The 19,221-nt window shown below is 38.5% G+C and overlaps 1 protein-coding gene across 6 annotated transcripts in view; it reads left to right on the top strand.

The window, feature by feature from the left end:
• DYRK1A (dual specificity tyrosine phosphorylation regulated kinase 1A) overlaps nucleotides 1–19,221 on the top strand; it is a 151,785-nt gene that overhangs the window by 36,566 nt on the left and 95,998 nt on the right. The gene's annotated exons all lie outside the window — the stretch shown is intronic.

Genomic DNA, 19,221 nt, shown 5'->3' with positions numbered 1-19,221 from the left:
TTTTATCAAGTATTAAAAATGAGTCTCAGTTTAGGGAAATGATATGAATGATTGGAATTTATTTTAGCAATCTAGGAATTTTATTGACTGAGAAGGTGCAGATTGCAGAAAAGTAGCCAAAAATATACTATGATTGTACTCTTTCTAAAGTTGCTTGGTTGAATCAAAGTCGAAAATAGGGGCCAGGCACTGTGGCTCACGCCTGTAGTTCCAGCACTTTGGGAGGCTGAGGTGGGTGGATCACTTGACGTCAGAAGTTCACGACCAACCTGGCCAACATGAGACCCTGTCTCTACTAAAAATAAAAAATTATCCAGGTGTGGTGGTGCACGCCTGTAGTCCTAGCTAGTTGGGAGGCTGAGGCGGGAGAATTGCTTGAACCTGAGAGGTGGAGGTTGCAGTGAGCTGAGATCGTGCCACTGCACTGCAGCTTGGGCGACAGAACAAGATTCTGTCAAAAAAAAAAAAAGGGCGGGGGGGAAGAAAATAGGTTATAACTGGACTATATTTTTCTTATTGTGCTATATTAGGTAATTTTGGACTGGTCTAATATAGCTCACTGTGAATAAAATATAAGCATATGTGGTGTGTAAAAAAATATGTTCACACTTAGGTGCCAGTGGAAGGTTTTCATAGTCATGAGCCAATCGTGAACTTAAACGTGTGTGTATTAATTTTAATACTTGATTTTTTTCTTGAACCTGCCTGTTTTGTGTTACCTTTTACAAAATACTTTTTATTTCTCTACACCTTAAGATACATATTTTGAAGCTTTTCAAATAGTCTTGTTATTTCTAGTTCTTTTTTTGTTTGTTTTTTGAGACAGAGTTTGGCTCTTGTTGCCCAGGCTGGAGTGCAATGTCACCATCTCCGCTCACTGCAACCTCCGCCTCCTGGGTTCAAGCAATTCTCCTTTCTCAGCCTCTCGTGTAGCTGGGATTACAGGTGTGCCCCACCACACCTGGCTAATTTTGTGTTATTAGTAGAGACAGGGTTTCACCATGTTGGCCAGGCTCAGACTCCTGACCTCAGGTGATCCACCCGCCTCAACCTCCCAAAGTGCTGGGATTACAGATGTGAGTCACCACACCCGGCCAGTGGTAGTTCTTTTGGTGTGAAATTTGGTTTCTCTTTTGTAATGAAAGGTTCTTTGTATCTTTTGTAAGTACTGTGTATGAGCTCTTCTTCGCATGGACTTTGGAAGGTGTTCTACATTTTGAGGGATATACACATTTACATATTTTCAAATATTTAGAGTCAATATTGTTCCAACTCTTACTTCACACTGACAGTTTCCACTTCCCACTTCCCATTCCCCAGTTGCCAAATAGAATAGCCATAAAGAGCATCAGATTGATTTATCTGCTATCCCTTTGTGCAATTGCTGCTGTGTTTTTCTCCTACTTAAACAATTTTATTATTTTTGCTGTAAGCTGTATTTTAAACAACTGAAATTTATTTTTGTTTAAAACTCAGTTTTTAAATGTAAGTATCCAAAGGAAAAAATATTTATGAAAACTTTGTTTCTGTTTGGTATCAGTTTTCTGCCCTAACGCTCTTCAGCTTTTCTTGTGCAGGTCTGCTGGCAAGGACTTCTCTCTTTTTTGTCCTTCTTAAAATTTTTAATCTCTAAATGTCTGTATTCGGTCTTGAGTTTGAAGGTTTTTTTCACTGAATATAGAATTCTAGATTGATACTTTTTGTCTTTCAGCACTTTAATGGTGTTCCATTGTCTTCTGGCTTCCATTATTTGTGATGAGATGTAAGTGGTAATTACTGTCTTTATTCCCTCCATACACCAGTCTTTTCTTCTTCTGGCTGCTTTCAAGACCCTTTCCCTTTCCCTTTCCTTTTCTTTTTTGAGACAGAGTCTCACTGTGTTGCCCAGGCTGGAGTGCAGTGGTGCCATCTTGGCTCACTGCAACCTCCACTTCCCAGGTTCAAGCGGATTCTCATGCCTCAGCCTCCCAAGTAGCTGGGATTACAAGTATGCACCACCATGCCTGGCTAATTTTTGTATTTTTAGTAGAGATGGGTTTTCACCATGTTGGCCAGGCTAGTCTCGGACTCCCAACCCTCAGGTGATCCGTCCCCCTCAGCCTCCCAAAATGCTGGGGTTACAAGTGTGAGCCACTGTGCCTGGCCTAGGTTAGATAAGTTTCTGTTGATCTGTCTTCCGAAGTTTGCTGATTTTTTTTTTTCTACCATCTTCAATATGCTATTAATTTCATCTAGTAAATTTTGCCCTTTGGTTATTATGTTATTCATTTTTAGAGTGTTCTTTTTGTTCTTTTTTTATGGTTTCTATTTTTCTGCTGAGATCCCCTATCTGTTCACACATTAAAGACCATGTGTTCCTTTAAGATTTTGAAAATAATTCTAATTCTTTGAATGTATAAAAATAACTGCTTTAAAATATTTGTTGCTAAATTTAACATCTCTTCTAACATGGGGTTGGTGTTTTACTGACTCCTTTTTCCCCCTTAAATATGATCACATTTTTCTGTTTCTTTGCTTGCCTTCTAATTATTTTTGTATTAAACAACAACAGCAGAGACAAGGTCTTGTTCTGTCACCCAGGCTAGAGTGCAGTGGCATAGTCATAGATGACTGCTACCTCACACTGCTGAGCTCAGGTGATCCTCCCGCCTCAGCCTCCTGAATAACTGGGACTACAGGTGTGCACCATTATGCTCGGCTAATTAAGAAACAAAAACAAAAAATATAAATATAACTGTAAATATATATATATGTGTATATATATATATGTGTGTGTGTATATATATATATATATATATGTATGTTTTTGTATAAATGGGGTCTCACTATGTTCACCAGGCTGTTGTTGAACTCCTTGCCTCAAGCCATCCTGCCTTAGCCTCCCAAAGCATGCCTGGCATGCTTGCCTCCTGACTTTTGATGAATACTGTTTTTTTTTCCTCCTAAGAAGGTTGATTTTTGTTCTAAAGTCTGGTTGGTCACCTTGAACTTGTGTAGGCTTGGTTTTATACTTTATTAAGGCAAAATTTATTTACCTTAGGTAACTTCAGGGTGGTTCCTCACCCTCTCTAATATGGTGGGCCATGACTTTCAAACTGGGTTTTCTTGTCTGTCTTGTCTGGATTTTGTTTTAGACATTATTGGTGCTGATCTGGAGTAGGCTGTATGCTAGAGTGTGGTTCTTAGTCTTGAAGGAGGAAGGGAATGTTGAGGTGTGTATTAGGGTTCTCCAGAGACACAGAACCAATCTCACACACACACACACACACACACACACTATATATATATATATGTATATGTCCATAAGTCAATAAACAAATGTAAATTGATGTAAGGAATTGGCTCACGTGACAGTGGAGGCTGAGCAGTCCTAAGACGCACATACGCAGAATAACAGTTGGCCAAATGTGTGGGCACCCGGTGGCCTAGGCAGGTTGACACAAAAAGTTAACTATCACAAGGTGTTAATGAGATTTCTTCTCTGTGGTTGGGCAGGGACCCCAGATAGCGCAGACCTGCTCATTGTCTGTCATTTTGGTTCTGGTCTCAGCCTTTAAGTAATCATTCTGTGGCTCAGGTTGTTTCACCTGGCCCATGTGCATTCTGGTCCTCATGGCTCTCCTATATCCAGACTTCTGGAGATCCCCTTCTGTGCACCTTCCTTCTCACTGGCACACAGCATCAGACACCTGAACTCTAAGCTTTACCTTCACATCTCAGCATGCCCGTCATGCTTTACTGAGCCTCCATTTCCTTTCACCATGTTGGGAAATTGTTCCCAGACAACCAGGAGACTCATGACCCTTCAGGGGTCACAGTGTTGGGCTACCATTTGTTGATTGTCAGAAAACAGTTGGCTTAAATATTTTCTTCAGTTTTGTGATTGTTTAAAGTGGATATATCAGTACTAGTTATTTTCTCGTACAGAAGCAAGATATGTGAGGATTACTGTTTAATACCCGTTAGGCGTACAGGTTCTTTGCAGGTGCTTGGAGGAATATACGGATTAATACAGTTAGTTTCCTATTGAGCATGGCTGGGGTGGGATTGTGAAGTGGAATGTATGGATTTAGAATGGTTCAATATAAGCAAGTATCCAGCTTCATGATTGCAGAATACGGTTTTGCTCTTATGGCATGAACATTCTCAGAAAGTACAGAATCTAAGGATAAAAAAAAAGCTGAGTGGTGGAGACAGTTTTCTTTTTAAATTTTAGCTGTTCCTCTGATTATATTTCATGGAGTAGGTAGATATTTAAATGGTTTTTTAGTGATGTCGGCCTTTGGGTGAAGATGAGGCCCACTGAGAGGACTCTAGAGCAGTTGAATCCCGCTTTCCATCTAGGGTTGAAATCATGGCCCAGGCAAACGCTGTGGGTCCCAAGCTCTGCAGGAATGACTGGGGACTGCCATTCATAAAGCAGCTGTCCCACTATTGGATCTTTGTTCATTTATCTATTTTCTGCATAGTCTCCTGCATCCTTTTCCTAATTCTTGGCTTTAGTTCTGTTTTCTTGAACTACAGGGAGCGAGTCAAGTCATCCCACCTCTGTGAGACTTGCTTGATTATTTGAAGGCATCTATCCGTGACTCCTTCAGTCTTTCATTGTCTTGACTGCGCAGCCTTAGTACCTCCAGATCCCCACCCACCTATTGCTTTCTTGGGAGTTTTGAACTTTCTCACTAACCTTTTTTATGTGGATCTAGGATTGAAAAGAATCATGAGCTTAGGATGCCTTATGGATACAAAGACTACAGATTCAGGTCTCACTTGTCAAATATCAGAAAGGTTATTTCTGACAGTCCTCCTTCCTCAAATCTAAATGTTTCCCTCTTTTAGCAATCTTTCCCTCCCTCGTAACTTTAGCATAGTGTATGGTGTGTGCGTAGTCATACATTAGTGTGATTTTTGTCTGTTTCGTACCTGTACTGTGAAGTCCACGAGGTGGAGGCACAGTGGCAGCAAGCCTCACCCTACATCTCCAGTGCTGGACGTCATCCAGTGTCATGGCATCATGTGATTTTTAGAGTACTATTCGTGTGTGTTCAGTTACGTAAACTTGTTTCTCAATTGTATCAATAGGCATAAATAAGTTCTCATTGTTGATGTTATTGAAGTGTATCCATATGTATGTATGGTCATTCCTTTTTTTCCTAAAGGATAATATATGTATGTATTTCTTAAAAATTCCAGGGGATGTACCAGTGTTAGCCATTTCTTGTCTCTTGTATGGCTACATCCGGTTGTAATTGTTCAGTAAAACACATGAGGTATTTGAAATGCTTCAAATGTCAAGAAACTGTAACTTATCTCTGGCATACCATACTTTTTAAAGCAGAAGTGTTTTCTGTAATGGTTACTACAGAGTGTTTACTGGTTAACTTTTAGTTAACCAGGAGCAGACATTCCATAGCTATTCCAGTTAACTGAGGTTTATATCCATAAGGACATTACCAGACATAGTTCTCTCTTCTTCAGCTAGAGACCCCAACCACCAACACACCCTTACTACCTTCTTGAAAATATAAAGTGATGGGACAGGGTGCGGTAGCTCAAGCCTGTAATCCCAGTGCTTTGGGAGGCTGAGGCAGGCGGATCACTTGAGACCAGGAGTTCGAGACCAGTGTGGTGAACATGGTGAAACCCTGTCTCTAGTGAAAATACAAAAACTAGCCAGGTGTGGTGGCACATGTCTATAATCCCAGCTACTTGGGTGGCTGAGGCATGAGAATTGCTTGAACCCAGGAGGCAGATGTTATAGTGAGCTGAGATCATGCCACAGCACTCCAACCTGGGCTCCAGAGTGAGACTCTGTCTCCAAAAAAGAAAAAAATATATATATATTTTGTGTGTGTGTGTGTGTGTGTATATATATATATATCTTTAATAGTGACTTTTACTAGTGAAAATTTTAATGTCCTAATTACTGTTACTTAGAAAAAATTCTTTTTGAGTTGATGTTTAAAATAATTCTGATTTTTTTTTTTTTTTTTAAATGATGTTTTACAACAACTGCCTACTGCTACCCCCCTAGCTCTCCAGGCCCATTGGCCTGGCTAGTAAAGGTTTGCTGTTTTTTCTTCTGGACGTTTTCCTTTGTATCTTCATTTATATATAAGTGCTCATATTCTTGTTATACACAGGTATATTTACACACATAGGTTGGGTATCCCTAATTCGAAGTGCTTGGGATTAGAACTATTTCGGATTTTGAAATATTTGCATATATGTAGTGAGGTATGTTGGGGATGGGACCTCAGACTAAACATGAAATTCATTTATGTTTTATATACCGTAGGTGGCCTGAAGGTAATTTTATACAATATTTTTAGTAATTTTGTGCACACACTGAAGTTTTGGCTGAGCTGTGGCTATAACCCATCATATGAGTTCAGGTGTGGAAATTTTCACTGGTGGCATCATGTCTGTGCTCAATAGATTTAAAATTTTGGAGCATTTTGGAGTTTTGGATTACAGATGCTCCACCTGTACTTCTGTAACAGAGTAGTTTGAATGCTTAATTAAAATGGCAGATCAGTTTGGTTTTATGATTAAACCTTTTCAAAGTTTTTGTTACTTTCAGATACTCATAAGTAAGGCATATAACCTCTCTAGACCTCACTTTCCACATTTGGTCAAGGATTGATTTGAATTAAATGAAACTGAAAACCTCTTAGCTCTCAATATAACAGATTCTGGGTTAAATTGTGTAATTCATCTCTTAGATATCATGAAGAATGTGTTGTTTTTAATATGAAAAAGTATGAAGATAAAAATCACATACAACTCTGGGTAGCAAGAAGAGAGTTTGGGGGAAGTTGCTAAAGTGTACAGTTTTCCCCCCTAAGAGCGGCGAGAGAAGGGCAGCTAATCAGACTGGTGGTGGAGTCCATCCCTATTGCCCAGGTTGGCACTAGGAAGTTTGAGCTGTATCGATCCCTCAAAACTAGCTGATGACATCTGAAAGGCAGTTTTACCCCGGCTCCCTGAAGTTTCACATTACAGCTGTACATTTGTATTAACACAGTGAATGCTTCAAAAAAAAAATGTTATAGAAATCAAAGCTTACATAGGCAAATCTTTGTTAGTGACTTAGTTAAAAAAGAGCATTTCATGAATAATAGTTTCCCAAGCTGTTTTAACCCTTTTCCCTTTCCCAGAAGAGAAACAAGAAAATCCCACACATTTTGCTCAGTCATGGTGTATTTGTAAGCTCTCTTGTCACAAAGTGTCACAGATTCTTTAAGTTTCTTTTAGTTAGCGTCTTTTGTCCAGTAGCTCACTTATTTTGTAGTTTGAAGATGACTGTACTTCTGACACTTTTCTCACATACTCCTGCTTTAATTTTTCGAAAAACTTTCAATTGCAAGAAACTTCAAACATACACAGAAGTGGAGAGAATACTATAATGAGCTCTCATGTCCCTAGTCTCTTGGCTTCAGCAGTTCTCAGTGTTTTGCCCATCAGATTCTCTAACGCTTTTAGTGTAAGTAATGCCACATTAAAAAATACTCCTTTTAGAAAAGAGCCTTAGTATTTAAAAGGAAATAAACCAGAGTAATTCCCAAGATTTATCTGATTAAACTATAGAGTTGATAATTATATAAAATTTTTTTAGCACATAGAACAATCATTGTCTATAGCAGAAGTACTAGTTTTTGTGCCCTTTGCATTGGATTGAGTTATAGAGCTAAACCACAGCAAACTCATTTGTTCCACTATTAGGTTGCAAGTATCACTTAACTCTGCTTACTTATCTCATCTTCAATATTTACAAATTTTAACTCATATTTGTTTCAGTAAAGCAACCCAAAGTAGATGTTTTAGGAGATGAATTGGTTTGATGGTTATGATTTTCTTTTACTCCTGTATTGATAGTCAGCTGTAGTTGAGACTATTAGCCGTCTGGAGGGTGAGGTGAACAGGGCTTTTTCCACTTCCAGGGCTAGAGGCTGACATGCATGCAGTTACCTGCAGTTCAGGGCAGAATGGGGTTACGGTGGCAATGGTGGCATAAATACTACTGTGCCAGGGTAATGTCTGTGTGGTGGGAAACTTTCTGGGGGCGACAGCACTGGCATTGAGTTTGGATGTGGCATTTACAGGCAGAGGTGGATAAAGAAGACCCATGGAGTAGCCTTAGCAAAAGAGTGGTATTTGGATAGTGGGACTTTGTTCATTGTGGCTGGAGTGTAGATGTGTACTAGGAGATAGAATGAAAAGGTGGAGGTAATAGTAATTTAAAATATAACAGTAAAAAGAAGCAGCTGTGTACTGATCACTTACTGTGTGCGGTGTTTTTAAATGGTTTACAGGTGCCACATCTTTGATAATACAATTCTGTTGGTGCAGTAAGTCATGGAGCCAGGAGTTCAGCTGGGGCAGGCTGGCTCTGGAGCATCACTGGTGCCTTAGGGCCTGAATGCCAGATTAAGCAGCACCAAGAACTTTTTTGGGTCTTATTTTTGGGTGGTGATGGCTAGCAGGATATTAACTGATTTAAAAAACAAATATATTTGTCCATTGTCATGAACTTTTTACCTTTGTTGCAGTTTAAAAAATTGGAAGTACTTAGTGGTTACTTATTGTGGCCCCTAGTTAGAGTTCATGATGAAGGGACTTTTTAATGTTAAGATGGAAGCTGAATTTCTTGGACCATTTTTTTCCCTCAGAAAAGATGTATATATTTATAAAAATTGCAATACACTGAGAAGTATAAAAAATTAGTGATTAGAATTTTATTAGCCACAGACATTCATTATGAATAATCTTAAATGCTTTCTTCGAGTATTTTCTATGTATTTATTTTACTTTTCTAAAACTGCTTTGGGAAAGGCTTTGAGTTCGTTCTAATATAATGGTATAACTTCCCCCTCATGTAGTGAAGCTTTCAGAAGAATTCAAGTGATCAAGAAAAAACAGAGCATCGTATCTGTGTTACCTTTGTGTTGAGCATTTTTTATTTATAACATTCAGTTTTCAATGATAAACTTTTGTATATATATTTTGTATTTTCTGTTATGAGGTGGATTTCTTAAAGTAGAGATTGAACATGAAGCAAAATGGCTTACAAAAGGAAAATGAATCTGTGCTACAGACATAAAGACTATTTTGAAGGCTATAGGGACAACCGCATTTGCCAGGACTCATGCTTAGACTGTGTACAGCTGTGGAGATCATAAATTGAGAAAGCATGAGATTTGAGCAGGAAAAACGTACTGAGGTTTGTTAGCAAGATTTGAGAAGAGAGATGGAAAGTCTTGCTGTTCGGTTGGAGAAGCAGCTGAGGAATAAGTCTTTGTGCATATGAAGAGTGTTTTGTAGGCTGTGTGTAGGTATTTTCTGGTTCTTCAGAATGTAGCAAAAACAGTGTGAACTTAAGTTGGTATAAAGGAATTTAGGAGATAATTTATGACTAGGGATTGGAAGCTATTGAAATGGTTTATCATGACAATTCTTTGAAATGGGTAAATTTTCACTGTATTTAGGATTTTATTCTGCATAAGTAGAGGAGGGGTTAAAATGGTGTTTTACAGGTATTTCTAGAACTTTATTCCCAAGATTTATTTATTTAGAGACAGTTTCACTTTGTCACCTAGGCTGAAGTGCAGTGGCACGATCATAGGTGGTCACTACAGCCTCAGATTCCTGGGCTTAAGCAGTCTTCCCACCTCAGCCTCCCCAGTAGCCAGGATTACAGGTAAGTGCCACCATGCTCGGCTTATTTTGATGTTAATTCCAGTTTTCTCACCTATTGCATATCTCCTGGACTTACACAGAAAATAGAAGACAGTTGGCTGGGCACTGTGGCTCAAGCCTGTAATCTCAGCACTCTGGGAGGCCACGGTGGGCCGATCACTTGAGGACAAGAGTTTGGGATCAACCTGGCTATCACAGTGAAACTCTGTCTCTACTAAAAATAGAAAAAATTATCTGGGTGTGGTGGCACCCACCTGTAATCCCAGCTACTAGGGATGCCTAGGCATGAGAATTGCTTGAGCCTGGGAGGCGGAGGTTTTAGCAAGCTGAGATTGTGCCACTGCACTCTAGCATGGGCGACAGAATGAGATTCTGTCTTTAAAAAAAAAAAAAAAGGACCGGGCGTGGTGGCTCACACCTGTAATCCCAGCATTTTGGGAGGCCAATGTGGGTGGATCACAAGGTCAGGAGTTTGAGACCAGCTGGCCAACATGGTGAAACCCTGTCTCTACTAAAAACCCAAAAAGTTAGCCGGGCGTGGTGGTGTGTACCTACAATCCCAGCTATTCAGGAGGTTGAGGCAGGAGAATCGCTTGAACCTGGGAGGCGGAGGTTGCAGTGAGCTGAGATCACACCATTGCACTCCAGCCTGAGTGACATAGTGAGACCCTGTCTCCCCTCCTGCCCCCCCCCAAAGAGAAAAATATGACAGTTATACTACATGAAGGTTTGTAGTTTTGACTGAAAGGACAAACCAAAGCAAGAAAACAAAGAAAACCCCACCTATCATACAGGTAGAGTAATAGCATGCTCATGTAGAATTGATTTGGCAAGTCTGTGAATGAGGTCCCAGAAATTGTATATTCAGTTTAGTGAGGCCAATGGAATTTGAAGTATTTAGGTGTAGAAATGTTGACATTAACAAATGTCATATGTATTAGGATTGTGACAATGTGACTACTGACATGGTAGGTAGTGTGCCAGTCATTTTTATAGAATGTCTATTGGTTGAGAAAATTCCAGGGTAACAGTTTTAAAGTTTAAGATTCTAGGTTTAAGATTTTCATTTCATCACAAAATACACATTCATTTTAGAAAATTTAGAGAATACAGATAAGAATGAGAATTCCTTGCAGTTTTTCTCTTCTGAGATAACTACTATTTACATTTTGTGTATAATCCACCAGTTTTTCCCTGCAGATAACTACTTTTCTCTTTTTGAAAAACAATTACAATCATGTTATCTGCGTATTGCTTTACAGTCCACTTTTTCTACATGAAGCAATATTTTCATTGTTGTATTCCGCTGTGCCTGTCTGTTTATTGAACATGTACTGCGATACAGAAATACGAGATCTAGTGGTACTTTTCACCAAGTAGTAGATAATACCACTGGAGTGAGTATATAATGTAAATAATTAACATAATGTAGCAGGAGATAAATGGAAGTTAAGAGGAGAGGCTGGGGTGACTTTAAACTGGATGAAGGCAAATTGAGGTGATCGTGAAGATGAATAGGCAAGAAGGGGCAAATTTTAGGTTGAAGAAATAAACACTAATGCAGAAGGGGCTTAAATGCGTTTTATGGAATGTCACAGAACTGTGAGTTCAGAGGAATAAGGTCATATGTTTCTGAATGATAGAGGGGTTAAATCTGGGTTGAAAGTTCTGTGTCTCAGAAAAGTATGTGTAGTAGTTTTATGCAAAATAAATTAGGGCAGGGGATAGGGCTTTTTAAGCACAGTATTTCCCAAACTTGGCTGGGTCCAGGATTCATCTGTAACATCTTGTTAAAACAAAACACATATTCTTAGGTTCTTGTCCAGGCTTCCTGAATCAGGATTTTTGGAAGTAGAGTCTGATGTAGTTTAGGGAACCTGCCCTAGAGTTTCTGACATAACCGTCAGGCCTAGGAGATACTTAATTCTAGGAGGCATTTGTAATACTCAAGGTGAATTAAGGACTTGGTTCAAGTAACTAAAGTGAGTATGGAGAGGAATGGAAAGTCATGAGGCACTTTGAAAATGGGTAATATTTAGTAGGACCATTTAGAGTAGATAAAGTCAGCAGCTTCTAATGAAATTACTGAAAGAATGGTGGTGCAGGAATAGAGATGGAAGTTGAAGCGGGTAACACGTGGTGCAGGAAGGTGATGAGGACTTGTAGGCACAGAGAATGGAGGCAGGGATGTGGCACTGTAGGCAGCCACCCAGCAGCTTGTTAGACTGGATATTGAGTGAGAAGTTTGAGCAGAGAAGAGAGTTTGAAGTATTAGTTTGGAGTAAACCTTTGAAAATACTTGTTTTGCAGGGTACGATGTATAAAGAAATGAGTGGGCCAGGCGCGGTGGCTCAAGTCTGTAATCCCAGCACTTTGGGAGGCCGAGACGGGCGGATCACAAGGTCAGGAGATCGAGACCATCCTGGCTAACACGGTGAAATCCCGTCTCTACGAAAAAACATACAAAAAATTAGCCGGGCGTGGTGGCGGGCGCCTGTGGTCCCAGCTACTCGGGAGGCTGAGGCAGGGGAATGGCGTAAACCCGGGAGGCGGAGCTTGCAGTGAGCTGGGATCCGGTCACTGCACTCCAGCCTGGGCGACAGAGCGAGACTCCGTCTCAAAAAAAAAAAAAAATAGAAATGAGTGAAGGGGCCAGGGAATAGAACCAGAGGTTACATCTGAGGTTAAGGCTAAAGGTGAAAGAGACATGGATTATTTGGAGGATAGCTAGTGTTGTGAAATACAAGAACATACGTTTAAAAAATTTGGGGGTAGCATTTCTCTGTTAACTCCACAAAAGTGTGGGAGGGAAAGTAAGTAAAACTGAACTCACTTTACTACTTTTAGTAATAGACTCATTGTAAGAAAATGTAAGCTATTCATGACAGTGTGTGTTTTTGATTATTTCTGGGCCTTGTTATTTTTCTGTGTTTCTGGGATGCAAGGATAATTTAAAAGCAATGGTTTGTAAAATGATATATAATTACATACGTATAAAAGTACATATAACCAACTAAGTATATGTATGCGTGCACTCATGCAAATCAATTATATATTAACATTTTATATGTAAATTATATGTGTGTGTGTATATTGTATTGTAGAACATCCTGTATAGAAAAGTTGGTGCTGTTGGAAAGGAGAGAGAGCAAGGCAGTTTTCTAGTGCATTTCTTATAAGCTAGTTATGAGAAGGGCTTGCAGGCTGCTGATTCATTCAGCATTTTTTTCTAAATGTCTTCTGTCTGATAGATACTGCTTTGTTAGAGAATACATAAATGAGATTACCCTAGATGTTCGGGTCAGTGAGGGAAACGTTACAATAGATAGTACTAAGCACTGTATCTCAGCTTTGATTCCCAGAGCACCTAGAGGGTCATTGGGCCACCTCTTTTAAGTTCCTCTTAAGATCTAGAATTGATTGGAATAATAATAATATAAAGTTTGAGTACATGTTGTGTAGGTGACATAAAAGAACATCCTTAAGCAAGCGTATCAGTTAAAGGACTTGTCTTCATGGCTCTTGGTGTTTTCTTCATACCACTTTGCTCTTAGTTCCTGTTAGCAGAGGGGAAGAAGCAGACTCCAAGATTAAAATTCATGCTAGTGAAAATTAGAAACAAGCCACATACCCCCAATAGGTGTTTGCTTAAAATGAGTTTACGTCTTTGCAATGGAGTACTGTGCACCTGGTAAAATGATGATGCAAATATAAGTTGTTGATAAATAAAGATATACACATATATATTTTAAAGAGCACAGATTCCAACACCAAATTTTGGGTGGTGAAATTTTATTAGGTTGGTGCAAAGGTATTATGGTTTTTGCCCTTGGGAGATTGGGCTGATGGAGACTCTCATTAACCAAGACTGATAATACAGAAAGGAGAAGTGGATTTTTTCCCTGCTCTTTCCTCCCTTTTTGAGCAGGGGAAATGGTAGATTCAGTTTGATGTGACCAAAAGCAGTGGCTTAGTAGTCAGTTTGCTTGGATTTGAGTATGTCTCTACCATTAGTCGTGTGTGACTTGAGATCGTTTCACTTTGCCTCTCTGTGCCTTAGTTTTCTCACCTGGACAATGGGAATGATAGTGGTACTTACTTTTTGTAATTATGGAGTTTAGTGGTTTAAAGTAGAATATTTATACCAGTGCGTATTAAAGGTAAGTCATCTCATGCAGTGAGACGTAACTGGGACTTTCGAGCTCAGTTCCCTGAGGTCTTCTGGGCCTGGAACAAGCCCGCCTTATAAAAATTGGCTTAACTCTACATGCTACATACTAAAGTAGTTCTTAATGTAGACTTTTAACCAACTGTCTTAGAAATGAGCCTTTCGAACTTAAGTCTGCATGTGATAGGGGTACTTTCTAGTGTCTACTTGATAGATCAGTCACTTTCTAGTAGTGGGAGTTAGGTTCCCGAAAAGCCCTGTGGTCTGATAATTCATTTTTGAGGAACTCAGAACACAAGAGAATAGATGAACAGTTGATAGACTTGAAGGTCATACAGACCTGTGCAGATCATTGTAAATGTTTTCACATTCTAAAGGAAGACAGAGGACAGCAAGCAAAACATAGTATCAGTGGTAGTTTACATATTTTGAATTAGTAACAGGGTACCTGTACTGTTTACACTTACTGGTGATAACTTACCCCCAGAAACTTTTGTTTCTCCCCTTCAGTTTTAAAAATGATGTGTCGGTGCATTATGTATTGTTGCAGGTAATGTGCATATGATGCATTTCCTTCCTGTTTTATTCTATTTGTTGGTATGTCCAAATACTCAGTGCTTGATTTTGTCTTTCAGGCCCAGATGTAGTCCCAGAGATACCGAGTTGGTAGTTGAGATAGCCAAAATTTGGGGCAAAACTCATTTAATCTGCTCAGCTTTTAGTTCTTAAACCTTCTCCCTAGTTCTTTTCACATAATTGCATGAGAAAGCACATGCTTCTAGCCTCTTCAACACAAATTTCAGCTATTCCACTTCCAAAATGCCATTGGAGTAGTATAATCCAGCACCCATGTTTATAATTCCACATGTTCTTTGACCTTGACCAAGGTTTTAGTGCAAAATGGAATCATCTGCTATTGGTTTTTACCTTCTTTTCAGTTTGTCTCCATATATACAGGATCTCACTCTGTTGCCCAGGCTGGAGTGCAGTGACATGATCAGGGCTCCCTGCAGCCTTGACTTCCTGCAGCCTTGACTTCCTGGAATCACGTTAGCTTCCCTATTAGCTGGGACTGCAGGCTGCACCACCACACCCAACCAGGTTTTTTATTTTTGGGGATAGAGATGGGGTTTTGCCATGTTGCCAGGCTGGTCCTGAACTCCTGGGCTCAAGCGATCTACCTGCCTCTGCCTCCCAAAGTTCTGGGATTAACAGGCATAAGCTGCTCTGCCTGGCCTAAAATTTTTTCAATAAAGGGAAAATATAGCAATCTGTTATATGCTGGAATCAAAATTTTTCTACTAGATGAACTTTTGGGGAAATTTAGTATTCTGTTCTAAATTAAATGCCTTTTTCAAGTAATTATAGCTAATGAGCTCTCTTGTTTTTTCATGTTTAGGGTGGTCGATGCAGAGTAGTGCATATAAGGGGCTAAAATCAGACTTAGACACATGTGGGTTCTTGCATCTCTGTATTTTCTCATAACTATTTCAGTGATCCTTAATGAGTGGCATCTTGGCATAGTGAACTTTAATGTGGGACCAGAGTTCACAAACTGTGACCTTAGGCCAATTAATCTTTCTGACCCTTGCTTTCCCTGTTGGTGAAATGGAAGTAACACTACCTACTTGTAGGGCTGTTAGAAGGTCAAATGTGTCAACGTCTATAAAATGCCTCAGCTGAGTGGTTGGCGCATAGATAGTAAGTGTTCCACAAATATTCATTTCCCTATAGTCTTACTGATCATTTTGGTGCGATATTATATTGTTTATAAAGTCTTCTGTATTTTGGCCTTTTTTTTTTTTTTTTTAAACGACTGTGTTTTCTAGGGTTTTGAAGGGAGTGATAAATGTTCTGGGTTTTTAGGATTTCACTTGAAATCCTCCTATATAATTGCTTTTTCTCTGTAATGCCACTTGATCATCTTATTGGAAATAAGAGATTTTTTTTTTTGCTTGTGTGTTAGGCATCAAAACCATGATACTTTTATTTTCCCTTTGACTCCTTTGGCTATTATAATTCTAGAAAATTATTTCTAAAATTACTGTATGGGAAAAGTACTTTCTTCTGCCACTTCTTTAATTTGTTATTGTAAATGAGCAAAAGTTTATAAGGGAATGTTAGTTAACAGTGTATAAATTTTAGATAATGACATAAGTTTAATTTATGGAATCTAATTTTAGATCTAGTTTTTCTTGATTTCTATTTTGTAGCTTTTTTGTGGTTGCTTATTTTTAATGGGCATCTTCTGAGCTATCTTTTTAGATCCCAGTGTGCACTGTATTTTATCTTCTCATATGGGCTAAATTTTTTAAATTGTGAAATATGTGAGAATTTGTGTAACAGGTAAAATGAAGTAATAAAAAACAACTTGGTATTTTCTCCCAGCTTAAGAAGTGAGATAGTACTTAACTAGTACTTTTGAAGCTCCTTGTATCATACTGATTTTTTTTTTTCATTTGCTACTTGTAATACTTCCTACTACTTTAGTTATTTTGAAATTAGATATAATTTTTAGTTTGGTGTCATTACAAAACATTGTCACATTGGAGAACATATTGCACCTGCCGTTTAGTGTTTTAGCTCCTGGGTTAATCTGAACTTGCCTGTCATGCTGATGCATTCATTTCAGTCCCAGTCTTACATTCTGGATCTCTGTTGATTAGTGTTTTTTTGTTTATTGTTTTTGAGACAGATTTCTCTCTTGTTGCCCAGGCTGGAGTGCAATGGCGTGATCTCCGTTCACTGCAACCTCTGCCTCCTGAGTTCAAGCGATTCTGCTGCCTCAGGCCGCCCCCCCACCCCCCCCAAGTAGCTGGGATTACAGGGCGCCCAGCTAATTTTTTTTTTTTTGTATTTTTAGTAGAGATGGGATTTCTCCATGTTGATCAGGCTGGTCTCGAACTCCCGACTTTAGTTGATACGCCCACCTTGGCCTCCCAAAGTGCTGGGATAACAGGCGTTAGGCACTGCACTCGACTTTGTATTTTTTATTTTATTTATTACCAATCTTAGTGTATCAGTACTTTTAATTAGGTGGCTTCATTCCCCCCCGCCCCCCCACCATCTGTGGGATACAAACACCAAGAGACTAAGCTCAGTACCTACCTGAGTATACCACATGTTTAACAGCCTGTGGAAATTGTCCTGTCCCTGAAGATATGCTGTAGATTAATTTTATGCAGTGATTTTAAGACAACTAAAAAAGTGGTTTGTAAGTTTAACTTCTAAAATGCATGTAAGCTCATTTTCTGGATTGTTCGTAGACCATCACATTGCCTTTGGCAAACTGAGCTGGAACGTACTGTAAAAGATTTGAGAATCATGAGAGGTTCCTGTGGTAAAGAGAGATGTTTGTCACTAGCATTTGATTGTTACTCCATAGTTTGTGAATGGCTCCATTTGTGGGGGAAATGATGAAAAATATACTCTGTATTTTCCTCAAAAAAAAAAAAAAAAAAAAAAAAAAAGAAATGAAAATATGGCTGTCTAGATTTTTAAGCTTCTTTAGGAAGAAAATCATATCTGTAGCTTATCTGCAAAGCACATTTGGTATGTGGAATTATAAAAACTCTGACCTCAAATTAACATTTTTGTTTTTGAAAAGTGACTAGCCTGAAGGAAGGATATATGGAATAATCACTAGAGTCCTTATTTAAAGTAATCCAAGGTCAAGATTTCTGGAGTTTATTGTTACTTAGCATATGATGGTTTGGTTGCTATATAAGTCAGCAGCACATTCATTCTGTAACTCAGAGAGATACTTTACATGGCCTTTCAAATGAGTAAAGATTAATGGATAATGTTTCAAAAAGGTGTCAAATTTTGATGTGTATTTCTTACCTTTAGATTTTTAAAGTAGTAATGAAATAATCTAATCTCTAACAATTTTTCATAAAGAATACTGATACCTTAATTGATTCTACTTTCTTATAAAGAACTTTTGTGCCAGTGATACCTACTTCTATCGAAATTGGCGAGCTGTGAGTAGCGTTGTAACATTTTCTAGGTGAAGAATATGATGTTGAGCCTAAAGGATTTGGTTATATAGTTCATAACTAGAGACTGAATTTATATTTTCTTTCCCCATAGTTCATGTCTTAATTTTAAAGACTGACCATTTTAGGGGAAAAATTATTAGAAAATGATGTCCTTTGAGTAAAGATAATCTTGATTCAATTATTGTTTTTACAAATAAAACTATTCTGATGCAGCAGTCTAGTGTTCATTCGTCCATCTAGTCATACACCCCCACAGTATGCTATCAGCTGGTTGTAGGTCTAGTGTTTAATGTGATACCGTAACAGGCATTTGAATTGGAATGGTAGTTCTTCAGGAATAGAATCTGGAATACAGGTAAAGATTTCAGATACAATTCCTAATTTAAAAATAACTCACATTGTCTCTGAGGTTCTTTTCCAGTGAAGTGTTTAGTATTGCTGCTATTTGGAGTGCAAAGTTGGAGCTTTTAAAGAACCTGGGAGTTCAAATGTATAAGAAGAAATAAATGAAAAGCAGAAATATTTTGAGGCAATAAGTATAGACTCAAATCTATATTATGACCACTTGGAATTCTACCAATAAGAGATTTATTTGGGCAGACTATAATGGTTGTTGGAAATTGCAAATCTTAGTGTGAATTATTTTAGTCCAGTTGGTTTCTTTCTTTTGCTTACCTGAAATGAACTATACTGAGGCAATAGGAGCTTTGTATAGTAATTTAGGAGTGTAAAACAACTTAGGGAAAAGGATTATTAAGCAGGATGATTTGGATGACGTCATGTGAAATTTAGGAATTGGAGGCATTGGGAATCGAGAGAGTGCTAACAAAGGAAAACCGCTTATTTTAGAATTTGTCTGGAGGATGTAGAGTTGAAGAAAGTTTTGGTATTTCTTCTGCAGTGGCCCCAGTTCTCTTGACCAGGAACATCTCTTGGAGTCAGTAGTTTTCGTGAGGCTGGCATAGGAGCTTGTTCTATTTAGAATATTCCCTGAATTAATTCCATAGTATCAAAACATAAATTTTTCACTCAACTCCTTTGTAAGTTAGATTTTAACCTGTACTTGTCTTTACCTCTTCCGCTGATATCAGTTGACAACACTGAGATTACTTTCATTTTCCTGTAAGTCGTTATGAATTTTTCTGGTCAACCATGAGTTATCAACAGAAGCAATAAGTAGGAAGTACTGTAAAAGAATTAAAATGAAATAAGAGAAACCGCTTGGAGAGCAAGAGGGCTTGTGGACTTAGGGGAGCAGTTATGAGAAGTGTCTCAGAATTTAATTTACAAATAACGTTGATAGATTGACATGTTGTCTTTCCCATGAAGTAACTTTGATTACCTCGGCCTTAA

This window comes from Piliocolobus tephrosceles, chromosome 19, assembly GCF_002776525.5.
Source record: "Piliocolobus tephrosceles isolate RC106 chromosome 19, ASM277652v3, whole genome shotgun sequence".
NCBI classification, from domain to species: Eukaryota; Metazoa; Chordata; class Mammalia; order Primates; family Cercopithecidae; genus Piliocolobus; species Piliocolobus tephrosceles.
Note: the sequence above shows the minus strand (reverse complement) of the source record. Positions and strands in the feature narration are given on the sequence as shown.